Source organism: Budorcas taxicolor, chromosome 1 (assembly GCF_023091745.1).
Source record: "Budorcas taxicolor isolate Tak-1 chromosome 1, Takin1.1, whole genome shotgun sequence".
NCBI classification, from domain to species: Eukaryota; Metazoa; Chordata; class Mammalia; order Artiodactyla; family Bovidae; genus Budorcas; species Budorcas taxicolor.
The window spans coordinates 127464944-127483043 of NC_068910.1; positions in this window are offsets into that span (position 1 = coordinate 127464944).

Here is an 18100-nt window from a genome sequence, read left to right on the forward strand (position 1 = left end):
ACCCTCCCAAAGTTGCACTATCTGGTTAACGATAGACCAGATGCAATACTGAAACAGAGACAACACAATCTCATAGCACCTGCTTAGCAAGCAAGGTGGTGTTTCTCACTGCTGAAATGGTAAAAATAGCACTTGTGTTCTGATAGTCAGTCTGAAGGTAGAAAAATTAGCTTATAGGTAAATCAAGCCCTCTTTATAGAACAGAAGGTAAGGTGAAAACTCATTTGAAGATGAGGAGATGAGATGTTATGGAGATAAAGATATTTACAGGCCCTGGTTCTGGGAAGCTGGATGGAGAGTAAGGTATTATTATTAAAGATTTACCAGAGGGATAAACAGAGTCTCACCCTAGCATGAGAGGAAGCAGCCAGCCAATTCCCCAGCAGAAAATTCAACAAAAGTTGTTACCAATAAATGAACTTTTGTCCAAAAGAAAATGGCATCTCCCTACTACCAAGTACAACTTTGCCTTCCAAACATCAGGAGCTCACTCTCCACTTGGCAGCAATGTTCGGACTGCTCCAAGCTGATACTTGATCTCTGAGGCAGTGGTACCAGCTCAGAATTGATGTTCCCAGCCTCAAGGCCCTGCCAGTCAGGACATGTGTAAAGAATGAGAGTGTATATCTTGGGCAGTAGCGACATGATAAGGTCGAGTGGGACCTACACAAGCCAGGAAGATGAAGTCAGTCTTCAAAGATCCACTGAAGCCAAGCTTCAAACACAGTGGCAGAGCTGTGGGATGCTGACAGACAGGCAAGTCTTGTTTACAAGAATCTAGGAGAGGGAGGCCTTTTAAAGCAGAGGCTTGGGGAGATGGAATCTAAGAAGCAGAGCTGAATAAACATTGACAGGACTGTAAACAACGAAGCACATCTTTATTTGGGAAAGCAAAGAAAGGTTACACATCAGTCTCTTTAGCTGACTGAATGGAGAGAGGTTCTTATTAGCAACACTTCAAAGTGAAGGATGACGAATTTTAAGTTTAAAAAAATAAATATTTCTGAATGGATACTGGATCAAGATGATGCCCATATTTAGTGACAATGACAGCTAAATTTATATGGTGTTTCACAATTTTTTGAATGATGTTATCCAATTTAATATTCATAACACTATAAGGTAGGCAATATCAGGACAATTTTACAGATGAGGAAATACTGTCATTAATATCCTAATTTTCCAACTTCACTTCTTTCCACTTCTAAAATCTTTACATCTTAATCGAAGTAATATATCTCATTTAATCTAAACTAAACAGTGTATTTCACTATTGCCCTCGGCAATACATGGTGTATTTTTTATAAAAAAGGGATTCCTTTCTTATAGTATCATCTAAAATGCCTTCTTACTGTGGATGGAAATTTTTAGACAATTCCTTTGCTCTGTCAGAGAAAGAATATCTGCCGGGCTGAATGCTGCCTGGAAGACTGACCCTATTTACTCAAAAGATGTATGCTTTCTGTCTCACACAATGTCAAATACTCTCTCTGCTATAGCAGTTGGTATTAAAACCTGAGCCCTTGTATTAAAAAGCTACATCTCTCGAGCTTTGCTCTGTAAATGTTGCCTGCCTTGCCTTGTAGGGGCTGCACAGCTACACAGCAGCAGCCTCAGCAGTAGCATCGCCATCACGACCACTGCCTTTAGCACCATCTCTCCCGCCCATCCCTGCAAGTGGCTTTATAGCTAACCAAGCTCAGTTACACCAGTCACCCCAGAGCAGGCATGCTGGATAACCCAGTACACAAAAGCCACTTAGAGCCACGAATGAAAATCCAGAAAGCCTCAAGGCCTTTGGAGACCGTCATTAGCAGATAATGATTACATGTGAGGGAATTCTTAGAAAAAGAAGTAATCCTTATTTATTTCCAAAAGTATCCCCATATGAACATCCTCCTTCACTCTGAAGCAGTGTACATACAGTTAAGTATGTTGATTCTGGAGGCAGACTACCTAGGCTCAAAACCCACCTCTGCTAGTTTTTGGCTGTGTGACATTTGACAGCTTCAACTTCTCTATGCCTCTTTGTTCACCTGTAACAAGCTAATGATAACTTTTAGAATTAAATGAGCTAATACAGTTAAACTACTACATATTTATTAGTATTATTAAATGGTACAGCCCTATTTCACAGAGACCTTTGCTGAAACACAGCCTTTGTGACTTTCAGATATCACGAAGTCTCTTTCCACAATCTGTCATTCCATTCTTAGCAACTGTATTCTGAGTTAGACCAGTATTGTGCTAATTCAATTCTGTGCTGGCTTTAAGAGGCCAATGTCATGAGACCATTCCTAACCTTTTTCTCACATGAGGATGAAGAGTGAATTTCTAAATAGAAATCAAAGATGACATAAAAAATGGCACTATCTCCTTTCATCTATGGAAAGACAAATTCTGAGCTCTCCTTTTGTGTCAGACATAATTTTTGAAATATTCCATTGTATGTTCTAAAAGGGAGGCCTGACATGCTGTGATGGGACTTCTAGAGGGGCCAATCTACATGAGGAAATGAAAAGTTATAAAAGAAGTAACTTACCACTAAAAGAAGATTCAGTTTGCAAAACCTGAACAAACCAAAGAATTGATAATTTTGGCGATCATTATGGGGGTGGGGTTTGGCAACTGACATCATTAGAAGAACCAGCTGCGACTCTGACGATGCATGAAATGCTCTCCAAACCAGCTCCGTAAACCCACAGTTGAGTCTTCTCAGTGCTTGGAAGTTGTGACAGTTTGGGGAGAGTCCATTTTTGTTTTGCAGTTTTTTAACAACTTAATTGAAGTATAACTGGCATGCAAAAACAGTGCATTTTTAATGTGATAATACATACAATGTAATGAGTTTGGATATATGTATATGCTTATATATAATAAACATATCCATGATCTCCAAAAGTTTCCTCAATCCTCTTTGGGTTTTTTATTTTGTGGTAAGAATAATTAACAGGAGATCTACCCTAGATAATTTAAGAACAAAATACAGTAGTGTTAACCACAGGTGCTGTCATATCAGAGAGTTCTGGAACTTACCTTGCTTAACTTAAATCTTTTACAACTGAACAACAATCAGCCATTTAGGAAGGGGATGCCTTAATGACAGAGTAAACGTTTCTGACTTCCCTGGTGGCTCAGATGGCAAAGCGTCTGCCTACAATGTGGGAGACCTGGGTTCCATCCCTGGGTCAGGAAGATCTCCTGGAGAAGGAAATGGCAACCCACTCCAGTATTCTTCCCTGGAATTCCTGGAATACTCGTTCCAATGGATGGAGGAGTCTGGTAGGCTACAGTCCATGGGGTTGCAAAGAGTCGGACACAATTGAGCGACTTAACTTTCACACTTTTCTGAAATCTTGAACACAGGACATTGTAAGGTCAAGACAGTCTTTGGTCTAATTCAAATGGGGGGGCAGTATTTTGCCTATTTTAACAATGTGATCCATTATCAGAACATATATGAGAGTTGGACCATAAAGAAGGCTGAGCACCAAAGAATTGATGCCTTCAAACTGTGGTGCTGGAGAAGACTCTTGAGAGTCCTTTGGACTGCAAATAGATCAAACCAGTCAATCATAAAGGAAATCAACCCTAAATATTCATTGGAAGGGCTGATGCGAAAGCTCTAATACTTTGGCCACCTGATGCAAAGAGCTGACTCACTGGAAAAGACCCTGATGCTGGGAAAGATTGAAAGCAAAGGCGGCAGCAGAGAATGAAATGATTAGATAGCATCACCAACTCAATGGACGCGAATCTGAACAATCTCTGGGATACAGTGGAGAACACGGAAGCCTGGTATGCTGCTTCACAAAGAGGCAAACACAACTTTGCAGCTAAACAACAACAAAATATGAGCCAAATATAAATCAGAAGGAACAAGGCAACAGGCCTGAATAGAGTGACTTAGAGATAACTGACAAGAACAAAGCACCGTATACCACAGGACAACACAGGATGGTGAAGAGGCTGACAGTAGGAAGCATGCACGCAGCAGGCTCTGTGATCTCTTCCCTCTACCAGCCTCACAAACCAATCACTGAACTCTTTCTCACTGAGCCCATACTTGCCACACAATCCTTAAGACTACAGTTCTCCTTGAGTCACAATGATCATTCTGGAGTAGTATATAAAGTGAATCTTTAAAGCCTTATCTGTTCTAGGGACTTTCATCTATGGGAGAGGGATTTGAAAGAAATGAGAGATCTCTGAAACCTGGAAATAGATAAAGAAAATACTGTTTATTATTATTATGGATACCTCTTGAAAAACCCATAAAGGGGTGACAGGTTTCATAAAACATTCATATTCTCACTCCTTTTGTGGACAGCGTAACACACTGCAGCATGTTTGACTCAAATCAATACAGGTATCAGTGGCAACAGGACTAGGTTTTCCTGTAGGTACATGTAATGCTCTCCTACGATATAGATGCCATTGTTTAGATATATGATTAAGTCCACCTTACCAACTGGTGGATTCTTTTAAATTACCCTACTATGCATTACAAATTAAAATTTACCCTAATTTCAATGTATATAATCATATAGAAAGGATATAAGAGAAATCTTCTTCCTAACAGAAGTTTCCAGGTTTTTTTTTCAATATATAGCTTATGAATGTTTTAAATTTACTAGAAATGATATGAAAATAAATGAAGATACCATATAAAAAGAAAACATATTGATAGAGTGGAGGAAGGAAAGAGTGGGATGAATGGAGACAGTAGCATCGACATATATACCCTGAAGGGCTTCCCTGGTGGTTCAGATGGTAAACAATCCACCTGCAATTTGAGAGACCTGGGTTTGATCCCTGGGTGGGGAAGATCCTCTGGAGAAGAGCATGGCAATCCACTCATACTACTCCAACCCGTATATACACTGCTGCTGCTGCTAAGTCGCTTCAGTCGTGTCCGACTCTGTGCGACCCCATAGACTGTGCAGCCCACCGGGCTCCCCCATCCCTGGGATTCTCCAGGCAAGAACATTGGAGTGGGTTGCCATTTCCTTCTCCAATACGCTACTTCAAATACAACTAACGAGACAGCAAAAAAACCTCAAATCTAATCGTATAATACATTAATATCACAGATTGTCAGGACTCCTCTGTGTAAAACAGACAGCTGGTAACTTGCTCTGTACATAGGGAAGCCAGCCTGGCACTCTGTGATGACCTAGAGATGTGCGGCGGGGAGGTGGTGGGGGGCGACAACTTTTTGGAATTCTTGGACCCATCAGAACACAAATCTTTTGACAGAATGCAAGTGACTTAGCAGTAATACCAGGAAGCTTCTCAGAGTAAATTATAACCCCATCACTGAGATTTAGCCATGGAAGCTGACAGGCTTTATAAACTTGGAGATTTTGTTGGCATGGAACAGCTGCCTTTAGGTAAAAAGCTAGGAAAGGCTACTATGCCTACGATGATGATTTTTTTTTTTTTTTTAATGTTCTGTGCTACTTTCTAACCAAAACTGGTTTTCAGAACCATAGTGATGATGCAGTGTCACATCATTTCTACCTGTTTAAACAAACATGTTCATAAATGTAGGTGTGTCTTCATCACGATTGATTTGCATTGTTGTGCAGCAGAAATCTACACAACATTCCAAAGCAATTTTCCCTCAAAAAATAATTAAAAAACAAAAAATCTGAAAAGCGAAAGAATAAAAATAGAAAAGAAACTATAGGCAAAGGTTTGGGTATATTCGAAATGAACTTAAAACAACTGAGTTGGAAAAAACTAGTTCAATTCCCCTCCAATCCCCTCACAAGATGAAGTGGAGTCTGTGTGTGTGTGTGTGTTTGAAACTCACTCAGTTGTGTCCAACTCTTCGACTCCATGAACTATACAGTCCATGGAATTCTCCAGGCCAGAACACTGGAGTGGGTAGCCTTTCCCTTCTCCACAGGATCTCCCCAATCCAGGACGGAACCCAGGTCTCCCACGTTGCAGGCGGATTGTTTAGCAGCTGAGCCACAAGGGAAGCCCGAAATGGAGTCTCGGTGATGTTAACCGACTTTCCTTTAAAACACATGTGGTAGAGCCAAAGCTGGAATTTTATATTCAGTTTCTCCCTGACAGCATACTGACCAACAGGTTAGTGAAAGCACCATAAAGGTATCTCTTCTCCAAAGTAGGACATCATCTGCTAGGACCCCAGGAAAGTGAGTGTGGCAATCACTCAGAAGAGATGACAGCAGCCACATCAGGGATCACAGTGGGAATGTAGACAATTAGCCTAAAATGTTCACCAGTGCTTGAGAAGCAAAAGAACGAATAGGTCCAGCATTTGAAATAAGAAGAGAAAGTGTACTAGTGTTAAATACATAAACATATTAATTTTATTAAATGTTTTAGCTGGGAATTCTATACTTACATAATTAAAATGTTCCAACTGGGAGATACAATACTCTACCTTATTACGACAATGAAACTATAACCAAATACACATATCAACAATGATGCTTTTTGATTAATGCACAGTAGGAGAAAAAAACAAGGTTTAAAAAAATCTTGTGTGTCTGATTAGCCATACAGCTGCTCTCTGGGATAGGGAGTTCTAAGATGAATAGGAAGGAGGAGGGTTGGGTGAGGGAACAGGACTCTTTACACAAAGTAGCTGCAGAAATGCAGAAATCAGTTGAGGCTAAGCCACATACAACAAAACTCAACCCCACATCCTCGTGGTAGAGGGAAATCCGAAGAAATCAATCACACTGTAATTTTAGAAAAGGAAACAGGGACAAAATGACATCATTGGGTGGGGGGGAACCTACAGATAAAAATAACCCACAAGATCTCTAAAAGCTTTTTAGAAACATTTTAAAGCCTGGATTAAATGTAAATCAAGGAAAGAAGGAAGAAAGAGTACAGAAAGAGGGTAGGAGCAGTTATAGGGAAGGGGGGATGGGGAAGAAACAAAATTTGTAAAAGTTCTTTACTACCAACTAATAAAGTATATTAAAAGAGGAAAAAAACAAAAAATAAATATGTACAAAATACAGATATAAAAATACAAGGAAGGCTACAAAAGGTAATATTTCAAGTGCAACTTAGGAATTATAGGAGTACAAAAAATGAACCTAAGGAAGAGTGTGCAGGAGTTTAGTTTAGAATGTTAAGTCCTTTAAATGTAGCAGAGGGAAGGGAACAGGAGGAGAATGAACTCAAACCACCTGGCCCCAGCAATGAGAAACCATAGTCAGGGAAACAAAGTAAAAGCCAGGAAACTGGATCTTTTGCCTCAGTCTGTCTCCTGGTCATTACTTGTTTCATATTTTAAATGTGGGATAGGATCAAAGGATGCTGGATAGGTGATTTTGAAAAAAAAAAAAAAAATTGAGAAGACAAATGTAGATGAGTCATCCTTGCTGGATGGTGTCCATCCACAGTTTCTAAAAGTAACTCAAAGGTGGGACCTTGAGATGGAAGATCAATGCAGATGGGCTTTTAAGACTGCCACATTCTAGAGCATTCGAGATTTGCCAGAGAGAGGTCCCCACAGGAGCCAGGTGAAACTCCCTCTCATAATGAACTCACATGCAGGTGAAGAGCATCAAATAATCGATGCTCTGTCCCCACTGGAGGAGGGACAGGGGAGAGAGAAGGGCACCAGGACGGGGGGGAGATGGCCACACTACTGAGTAGTATTTTATCTCCTTAAGTCACTGAGCCTTCTAAGGTCTCAGTTTTCTCATCCTTAAGAGGGGTATAATAATCCCTAACCAAATAAAAAGTAATGACTCAAGGAGATAACAGGACCATGACTGGTGAATAAATAACCGCCGCAACTGTTATCCTTAAGTTTGTCCCTATGTTACCAGGCACTCGACTTGGTGTCTTGCATGCACTTCCCACACTGCAGGTGGCCAATACTCTAAGCTTTTTTTCTTCTCCACAGGGTATTTTTGGAGCCCAATGAAGTTAATGTATGTAAAAGCATTTCATAAAATGTCAAGTACTGTGAGCTCATAGGCCCTCATGAAGAGATCATGGGATCTATTAACAAGGATGTATCACTAAATAAGCAACCAAACATAAACTATGGGAGAAAACCAGCATGGTTTCTGAAACACCGGATTAATATGCTAGTCAGTTTCCTAAGTCTGCTAAAAACCACTAAGGTCACGAAGCAAGAACAAATTAATTGTGGATGGCATCATGTAATATCTCCCAAGTTTAAAAATAAAAGCACTCACCAAAAATTATATGCAATAGGGCACTGATGAATAAATTATGATATGGGACAGTATGCAACCATTAATAAATATGTTGTAGGTGAAGATTTGATAATAGAGAAAAACACTGCATGACACGCTTTTAAAAGAGAAAAGTAAATTACAAAGTATATGTAAACCATGATCCTAATTTTCTAACTCATGCCTAGGGGTGGGAGGCAGTCTGGAATGATACACAACCAAAAAAATTTAATATAGATTTCTCTAGTACTGTATATATATTTACTTGTCCATTTTTTCCCAATGCTTTTCTTTTTTCTCATTTTTCTACAATGAACACATTGATTTATACTGAGAACCTTTTTAAAATACAAATGATTCTTTAAATCCTATCAGGAAAAACCATAGCTTCACTCACTCTAAGAATATATATTAAAAAAAGCAAGCTTTGCTTTGGAATGCAATGGGAAGCACTTCCAAGTTCCTTCAGTGCTGCCAAGGTTTATTTAACAATATTTTCTCACCATATATTATACAAGAACAGAACTAAACAGATGGTCTACATCGGAAACCCAGCAATCTAGGAAAAGCTATCCTCACTACCTACTCATCATATATTTCATACTATACATTACACACACAACTCCTTATTGCCTCATTAATAACATACTACAGTACACACACATCTGTGTATATGTATGTATTTGTCTTCAGAAGACGACATGATGGAGATATTCACATTCATGATATGAGCCGATCTAAAAGTTTTTCTTGCCTCACAGATTTGTAGATTTTTATACAGAAAAACTAAGCTTGTAATTTGCAGTAAACAAAGGCAAGGCTTGCATTTGACTCAGTATTATGTATGCAAATGGCATCTTGGCATCAAATTAGTCTTCCAGAAGCAACATTTCCTTTATGTCACTTCCTTCCTGAACCAATCAATGGCCCTTTATTTCTTTCAGGATCAAGTACAAATGGCTAAGCCTGGCATCCAAGCTTCACACCGAGTCTCCAGGCTTCTTTGTCAATATTTTCCAACATCAACCCTTAACTCTAAGGGCTACGGTCTATACTACAACCCAAACACTGCACATCCTTTCTCTGTTCTTTGTTTGTGTTATTTTTCCCAATGGAAGTATCCTTCACCTTTTCCTTCCCCATAGAAATCTCCCTAATCTTTAATATCAGAGTTAAGGCCATGTCCACAATACATTCTCCTCCTCTGGTTTCCCTAATTTATTTTCTGAACCAATCTGTTTTTACAGCTTATCATACTTTGTCTATTACTCTTCAGGAAATTATTTCTTAAGAACACAATACTAGACTTCCAATAAATAGTGAATTAAGCCCAAATATCCAGTCGTCTAATGTTTTATAGAAATGTGGCATAAGATGTAACAAAAAAGAGCTAATGTTATGATTCTAGTGATTTAATTGGAAATAAATGATATTACTGCCAATTGCTAAAGGGTTTGGTTCTTTATTAATCTGGCCATAAAATTAGGTCATCAAGACCCTCTCCTTGAAAAGACTTTGCTGAGATTTTTTTTCTGAATATACCTAGATGTAATAAAACTGCATTTTTTAAATATGATATTTAATTCAGTCATTTTGCTAATTAAGACTAGACTTCTCCCCAATCAGAATAAAATCAGAGTCATCTAATTTTTTGAGCTCAAAGAGACCTTAGAGATTATTTCCAGAATCAGAGAGTAACTTGCCCAAGGCCACACAGATGCTTAGTCAAAAATGATTTTTTAAATTCTGTAAGTCATTCCCATTGATACCACTATTTAGGGTAACACAGTGTAAGGAAAGGGACCTGAATTCGGAAACAGAAGCCCATGCTTCTAAGACAAGCCCAGTTTTACTCACTTGAAGCTTTGTTCCTGAGCTGTCGAGCAGAAATAATAGCATATGACCTCATAAGGTTATTCGTAATAGGTAGGAACAGGTGAGGAGTAATATACAATCATGAAGATTGTAAATGGTCAACTTTGTGTTTCTCTCCTGAACTGCAGTGGTTGTTTACATAAACACGTGTGCGCCTGAGAACCACACTCAACCAAGCCCTAAGGATTCTGCCCTTGAACCTTTCATCAGTGCATTCACTCTTTCCAGGGCCACAACCTTAGCCCAAACCACCAAGATCTCTATTCTTACCAAATCAAAGCCTCTGACCTGGCTTCTCGCCACCACTTATCCTTTTCCTATACTGCAGCCAGAGTCCTCTTCAAAAACTCACACCTTCTGTGACACTGCCCTTCTTTAAAACTCTTCAAAACCTCCTCTTACAATTTTACAATTTAGACCTCCTCTTACAATTTAGTCTCCATAAGACTAAATCATACCTATTTACAAAGCTTCTCAAGGCCCTGCAGCCTTAGGCTTAGTTCACCCATTAGGTTACCTAATTTGCCTCTTTGGTCTGTGTACCCTCCTCCTCCTCCTCCTTCTGAAAAATGCTAGTCCCCTCTGGACCTCAAACATTGGCAATACTCCTCTTTGCTGGAAAAGCTCTCTCCCCACATAGCTAACTCCTAGTCATCATTCAAATCCAATTACATGTGAATTCCTCAAGAAAAGCCACTCCTAGCTCCCAAGACTAAGCTAAGTCTCCCTAAAATACATCCTCATGATACCCTAAATTCTCCTTCATTATGTATTTATTACAATGGTAATTAATTTATCTTTTAAGTGCCTGTCTCCTTTGCTGTAAGGTTTATAAGAATGTTTACTTAGGCTTACTAAAGATTAATGGAAGAAAGGAAGGGAGGGGGGATAGAGGAAAGGAGGAATTTAGTTGTTTCTTGCACATCCACCCACATTCTGATTACACTATGCCTTGTATACACCCCAATTAGCTGACATGACTGTTCTTCATTCTGCACACACGATACACATGATACAAACAAAAATAACTTTAAACAGCATGCCCACTCTTCTCCTTCCTCCTCAGCTCAAACCACATCATTGCCTGATGGGAAAGATAGGAAATTAAAATTTCAGTAACAAAACCATAGCAGTTACTAGGAGCAGTTTCAAGCTTGCATCTGATATGCCAGCAGCAGGTTGGGCCAGGTCAGTGGGATTGGTCTTATCTCTGATACATGAGACAAAAATCAGTTTCTCCCCATGGCTCTTCAGACAGAGGTCCCCAGTGGAAAGCAGAGCTGACCGCAGGCTGCCTGGGCCAGAGTGACCCAGTCGGAATCTCCCTGAGCATGCGTTAGGACCAGGGAATCTGGCTTTCCTCCCAGCATCTTGCTGCTCCGGCCTCAAGAGACAGAGGCACGTATCCCCTCTCCGGGGAGTAAGATACAGCTTCTGGGGCAGGAGATTTGAAGGAAGAGATGATGAGGGTGGGGTGGGGGGGGGGGGGGCGGGTGGGAGTGAGCCTCTCTTCCCGCCCACCCCAGGAAGTACACAATTGCCTTCTCAAGGAGAAAAAAGAAGGCAGGTTCTGGGAAACAGAGTTTGAAAGACATTTATATAGATTCTTGCTTCCTCATAAAACACTTAGCATTCACTCAATTTAAAAACAAAATTGTATCATTGGTTTAAATGTACCTAATTCTGCACTTAAGGCTATAAAAACCACTCTATAAATGACACCTATAGAGAATCCATTTATATCACTGCTATTTTAATGGAAGACAAATACTAATTATGCATGTCAACAAAACCAGCATACTTCCCTGCATAACTTCCTTTTTCTTTTTCCCCTGACTTTCTCCATAGTGAATAAGATAGGAGGGACATAACAGAAGAGAAGGGATGGAGGTTATTTGAGCAGCAGAGTTCTGGTCTGCTGACACCCTCAGCAAGATTCATTAATCTTGGAGATTCTCACTCTCATTTACTAAACAACAGTGATTCACACAGAGTTACACAGCCACAGTAGCAAAGTTAATTGGAATCTAGATCCCCTAACATTTCTTCCCTCCTTCAGCAATCTCTCAGTACTGCAAGCTAAAATATTAAGTGAGGCTGTTGTAGGCTTGGGAAGAAAGGAAACAAACAAAAGGTGGCTAGCATGGAATAAAAAATGGACACATCTTTTCTTTACATTTTTGTTTTGCTCTGCTTTGTTTCTTGGCTTAAGCCCTTTAAGCAAAGGGTTGTGCAGCCCCATATCAATACTGGTATCTCCCCTTCGCATTAGATTAGCACTGGGACCTCAATATGGCTCTCACCCAAGTCCAGAGAAATAAAGGATGGAGGCCGGCAGAGAGATAGCTATGAACACTGGCAAATTCTATTCAGTCAGTGGCAAGCAGCCAGATAATCCCTTTTAATTTAACTCTTTATCTTCTCTGGCAGAAACAAACACTGCATCTGCTTGAAGCATCATAACTTTCAAAGCATGCAAATGACAGCAGACAGGCACCATTATCCCAATCCAATAAATGAGAAAACTGGCTTACATGCGATTATGGTCTACGTTTCATCAGAAAATTAGTGACAGATTTGAAATCAGTACCTACAGTTCATTATGTATATCCCAAGGGTTCCCACTTGACCACCTTCCCTACTTAGTGTCCAGACTAGCTCTACTTCTGTTGCGCACTGATCTTTTTAAATAGCAGAGAACGATACAGAACACAAGTAAATTTTGGTTGGCAGAGGGGCAACGGTATGAAGGAGAGGATCATGCAATGAAAATTATTTCAAGTAACTCTGCTGTATCAGGCAGTGCAGAAAGGACTATAGTGAAGACAACGTCCTATGTAGGAAAATATAAAGTCTTCACAGTACAAATACTGTTATGTGCTAGAAGACAGGGTTGGCTTCAGGATCTGACCAAAATGGTGGAAAATAATTTATGATCTTCTGGGGTGGGCCTGTAGACAGTTATCAACTGGAATAAGAAATCCTAAAGGCCTTCTGGTCAATTGCTTTACTTCTAGAGTGCACTATCGGAGAAGGCAAATGGCACCCCACTCCAGTACTCTTGCCTGGAAACTCCCATGGATGGAGGAGCCTGGTAGGCTGCAGCCCATGGGGTCTCTAAGAGTCAGACACGACTGAGTGACTTCACTTTCATGCACTGGAGAAGGAAATGGCAACCCACTCCAGTGTTCTTGCCTGGAGAGTCCCAGTGATGGCGGAGCCTGGTGGGCTGCTGTCTACGGGGTCGCACAGAGTCGGACACAACTGAAGCGACTTAGCAGCAGCAGAGTGCACTATACCTCTCTAGATTGAGCAACTACTTATAAAGAACTCCCACAAAAAGATAGGATATACATTTTTAGCGATCATCATGATAATTCGAATGGGGTGAGGGATGGGGGAGTGGAGGATGGGATTGCAGCACAATACAAACTGAAAGCTGGTGGAGAGGCCTGTTCAACCACCTATGAAATTCAGAGAAGAGGAATGACGCTCAGACGGTAAAGGCTAGGTTCCTCAGAATGCTCCTGTTAGTGTTGTTTTTAAATACATGATGTCAGATACTTCCCTAGAATGCAAGTGTCTTAGAAAAAAAGGAATGGTTTCTCCCATATCTCCAGCAAAGGGACCTCACTGTAGTCCATGCTCACTGAAACTGTACTTACAGATGGTGGCCGTGAGGAAGAGCAGGGCAACATTCCTACTTTGCAGAAAACCAGAATTTATGGATGGTGCCTTAACTCTTCTTAGGTTACTTGGGTAAAATTATAAACTTTATATTTTCACTTTTTAATTACTTACTGCCACCTAATACTAACATAACATGCAACTTGGACTCAACAAAAAACGTCATCTCCTGAAGGGTCCTGTTTTCTTGCCAGAAAGTGAAAGTGAAGTTGCTCAGTCATGTCCGACTGTCTGGGACCCCATGGCCTGTAGCCTACCAGGCTTCTTGGTCCGTGGGATTTTCCAGGCAAGAATACTGGAGTGGGTTGCCATTTCCTTCTCCAGGAGATCTTCCTGACCCAGGGGTTGAACCCGGGTCTCCCACATTGTAGGCAGACACTTTACCATCTGAGCCACCAGGGAAGTCCCTTCTTGTCAGAGGGACGGATCAAATCCCACAGGAGAGGTTTCACCCCACATCTGCATTGCACTGTTGGCAGGGGAGGAGGTGGCACGCGTCCCTTAGAGCAATCTAGGCTCTTCAAAGATGTTCTCTAAAGGCGGTCTCCCAACAGCGGGCCCGAGCACTCAGGTCCTCACTGAGCAGCTGCTACAGGGCTCCCCTCAAGGGCTGGAATGCTGCCTCTGATGCAGAGTAATGACACTCTTCTCATCTCTTGGCCACTGAGCTGCCCAAATCTGCTGCAGGCAGAGGCCAAGGCGACCTTCATGCCCAAATGAGCCAGAAATGGAGGTGGGGTGGGCCATGTGGGGTTCATCTCTTCTGCAATCCCCAAAGGACACACAGCTCCTGCCATCCCAGATGCCAAAGGGAGCAAACAGAGCCAACCTCAGTGGAAAGCAGCGGCTGCTCTCTGGCTCTGGAGCACGAGAAAGGAGGGAGAGATGCCAGATGACAAGGCGACCCAGCCAGAGCTGAGCCAATGGCACCAGAGCCTCAGACCACCCGGCACGAACTGGAGAGTTCTGAGCAGTTTCTGTCATTGTTTGCTTGCTAGCTTCCCTTTACCTTTAACACATTCAATTGGATCTTTTTTCTTTGCTTGCTCAGGGTTACAAGTAAACAAGACAACAGTGAAATGATGAACTGGGTACTTCTGAGAGCCGTATACCTTTATCAACAGAGTTGTTATTATATAAAATACATTGATCAGATATATCAAGGATAAAATCCAGTTGGGACTCTAACTATATAACCTCTGTCACCATTTCTTCATTGCTTAAGAGTTAAAAGTTGTTCCTATCACTATCACAGAGATGTGGCATGAATAAAATAACTATGGAAAAGTACTCTAGGATTTTTGAAGAACAAGCCTAAGATAAACTATAGGTTTTTTTTTTAATCCTGTGTAAATATATCTTGACTAACATATATTGTATCATCTATTTCAAACAATGTTCATGATTCTTACATCACCTAGAAACAGATTACTGAGAACATGAGAACACACCAGTGTGTGTCTGACTTGCCCATGACCACAAAGTCATGGCTTAGACTGCACCAATTCTGTCTCACAAGGTCTACCCATGCTATTAAAAAAAAATCCATCCACACAGCCCCAAATACTTGCATTAAACACTTTTAATAGTCTAATTTTTTAAATGGACACCAACAACATCTGGATATCCATGAACAAATCTATGGACGACAACTGTGCTGCAATCTATGGGACTGATTCAAAAGGGCCACACGCTGACACAGACTATGGTATTAACGTGTGTGTGTGTGTGTGTGTGTGCAGGAGAGTGGCGCATGTTGCGAGGCAGCCAGGCCCAGACTTGCCATAATCATGGCAGAAGGAAAGAGCATGTGGCAACTGCTTGTAGATGACCCCCATATCTCCTAGCCGCCTCTGGCCAAACTGCCATCTCCTCCTACCCCATTACTCAAAGTCACTCTAGCTTGCTCTATGCCAATTATCAGGGGACCCCAAAGCTAGACAACTGGGACCAATCCCCGTGATTTCACTGAACTGGACTGAGCAAACCCTTGAAAATCTTCTTTAGAAAGAACAATATTCTCTAGGAAAAAGAAACTAGATACTTTGCCCGGATAATACCAGATACTCTACTTCAAAGAGTTGCCATGATAGTTAACTTTGGTATTTCTGAAGAAGATTGCAGGGCTTTTGTGTTTTTTTTTTTTTAAGTGGAAGATCTTCTGAAATATAATTATCTGGCTTGCTTCTCCATTAGACACTCCTAGGCCCTTAGAAATGCCCTAAAACATCAGCACTCTGATCTGCCCTTCACTCGACTGACCCCAAGACTGAGTAATGAATATTCTACAGTTTTATTCGAACTTAAGAGAAGTGTGTATTAGTAACTTCATTCTTAGCATTTTATCAGAAGAGCTAAGTTCCTAGAGTTAAATGGCATAGGAAGGAGAGGGATTAACCTCTGCTGCTGGCATAGTACAGTCACGATGCTAATGTCTCTATATGAAAAAGCTGAACTGCAGCAGTATCTGAAATTACAGAGAAAGTACTGAGAGCTCTAGAGGAAAAAAAAATGCAAAGGAATAAAATATTAAAAGCCAAAGCTGGTTTGGGATTCTATTTTTCATGCAGGCACGTTTAGTAGAGGAATTATGTATTACAGGACCTCACAACTTAGATGGTAGAGGAATGGGTCATTGAGTTCTAAGATGAGGAAGTTTTTAGGACCTGTAACTTGTAATTGTGTTGTGGGTGAGTTTCAGCTGCTCCCCTAAGCTTATTTCAAAAACGTAACTTCAACACAGTATTTATTCACTTGAAATGCTTCAATTAGTGAACAGCCAGGGAGTCTCTTCTCTTTTCATTTGGCGAGAGTGTTCTACAGTGACACAAAATATCCCCCAGCAATGAAAAATGAAACCCACAAATGTAACACTGGCAACCAGCTGTCAAAAGAAAATCAAGAGTAGGATTGCCAGTCTAATTTCAAGTCAACGTGTTCATGAGAGAGACTGTGCATGTATGAGAGTGTGAGTGTGTGTGCACATGTGTGTGTAAATGAATAGACTTGAGTGTGCAGCAGCATGAGAAACGCAAGCGGGTGCAAGTCTTAATGATGGCAGAATGCCCCAAATATGAAGCTGTAGTAGAACCGTCAGTGGTAGAGCAACAGAGCACAGACTCTCTGTGGCTAATGGTGCAAGGCTTCTCTCATGGGTGGCAAAGTGAGAGACAGGTATATTAAAAATATATTTTTATGTTAAAATTACTTCGTGTTCAACATGGGATGGCAGCTTGTAAATGAAATGCACTGTGTATGTGTTTTCATTTTTAACCTTCATGAATTCATTTCACAGCCTTCCAAAAAGGAGACCGAAAAACCTCTTCAAAGTAAACAGCCAACACTAGATATTTAGTCCTCCAACCAAGAAACGTATTGACCATTTCGAGTCAGTACAGCTATTAACCCATGAATTCATTCTCTTTCTCGCCCTCCCCCCCCCCCCCATCCCCTTCTCCCCTCCATCCGATTCCCTCCCCCACAGTGGAGTCGAATCTGTAGGGGTTATTTTGCACGGAGGTGCAAGTACCCGGTGCCAAATGCATATCCAGCCTCCTCCTAAACTTAATGCCAATTCCCTCGTGAAAAGAGGAGGAATGCAGTGGTATCAGCACCGGGGAGGCGGGGACAGCGAACACCGCGGTGGCGCTTGAAGAGTTTACAGAGGAGCAACCCCAGCTCCGCCGCCGCCACTCGCAGCAGCCCCCACCCCCGCCAACACACACACACACACACACACACCGGTTCCAAATTTCCCCATCAGCAGGGCTAATGCAGCAAGTCTGTCCGCACAGTCCTGCACGAGGGCAGGGAGCGCACCGCAGGACTTGTAAATAAACCTCGTTCTGTCCACATTCTGAGCGCTCCTTATTCCACTGACCCCCTACCCATCCCCGAGCCCGGCGGCGTGAAGGAGGGGGTGCGAGGGGCCGGGGACACCCCTTCTCCTTACCTTGCAGCGAGAAGAGGGACAGGAAGAAGCCCAGCACCCAGACGCTGTGCAGCCAGTAGGTCCTCATGTCTCCGCCGCGGTCCCCGCGATGCTCCCCGCGCGCTCCGGCTCTGCCTCTTCGCTCGCGCTCTAGAAATAACGCGCCGCTCGTTCCCTCGATTTCCCCCTGGGTTCTCCCGGCTCTGGCAACCTGGACAGAGCAGGCTCCTGCCGCACGACGGCCGGACCCAGAATGGCTTCGCTCTCCTCCGCAAGAGCGCGAGCCCGCGGCCGGACGGACGCTCGGAGCTGTGTGTAGTGTAAACACAGCGAGCACCCTTCTCCCTCACGCGCTCCGCTCTCCTCCTCCTTACCCTCCTCTCCCTCACTCCCCTGCAGCTCC